Source organism: Perca fluviatilis, chromosome 3 (assembly GCF_010015445.1).
Source record: "Perca fluviatilis chromosome 3, GENO_Pfluv_1.0, whole genome shotgun sequence".
Lineage (NCBI taxonomy): Eukaryota > Metazoa > Chordata > Actinopteri > Perciformes > Percidae > Perca > Perca fluviatilis.
Genome location: NC_053114.1, coordinates 18,797,784 through 18,798,896, shown reverse-complemented (window position 1 = coordinate 18,798,896; position 1,113 = coordinate 18,797,784).

The following is a 1,113-nucleotide window of genomic DNA, read 5'->3' as shown; positions in this document are numbered from 1 at the left end:
ACTTGCAGATTCAAATTAACAACAATATATAATTAATATAGGCAATTGCATGTTAGGTTAAGGCAGTATACAAAGAAGTTAGCCTCACCCAGCCAGCTGCCATATTTGTTCTGAGTTTACACTTAATTTAACCCAGACAGGACCAAAAACATTGAAGATTAACATCTCAACGAAAGATACTCATTCACAGGGACTTAGTCCACAAAGTCATCATTACATATATTTTGATTTAATTTGCTCTCTTAGAGCTTTATATATTACTGGAAATAAACAAGTTATTGAGGTTGTCCCAGAGCCTAGTGGCAAGGAGCTGGTTTCCTTAAAGCTACACATACTATGTGTTTAATGTTGTTTATCACATAAATAATTGTAAGCATGTAGTGCGGTAATGGTGCTTAACCAGGAAACAACATATACCATTCCTAAAGAGTCTGCATGATGAATCATAATTACCCTGTTTATTCTGAGCGCTGCCTGTAAGCTATTTGAACTGACTGATCTTTTGAACAATGATTCCTATTGGACTGTCACTTTCCTTAAGTAAGACATCTGTGGTCCTTTGACACACATACACACACACACACAAAGGAAATTGACCTCTGCCAGTGCTCTTTAATGTTTTTTCTTTTGCATGTATGTATTATTTCTTTTATCCCTTATTCCCCTTTTTCTCTTCTTGTCCCCAATCTTTTCACTGTGGGAATCAATTCAACTGACAAGGCCAGAAGTTCACAACCTAGGGGCCTGGGACCCCCTGAGGGGCCACAAGAAAAAAACAGGGAGGCTCTTGAGATGATTCCCAAGATAAGAGAGCAAAACAAATACTTTTATACTACAAAAAATTATATTAATATTTTTCAGATGTTCTAAATTTTGGAACTCCTGATTACTGGCTACTGTTTTCCTATTTAGGCCTCTAAAAATACAACAAGTAATGAAAACCTCTTCGGTCAATTTGGTCATAACTCATAAACATATGCAAGTAATGATGATGGGTTGCAAGTAGACATTCTCAAAGTCTAAAAGGTTGAGAACCACTGGACTAGGCTATTAAAAAAAACATGTGTTAGCAGCTACCATGGTGGCCTTGTGCTGGGGTCTCAATAATTTAGA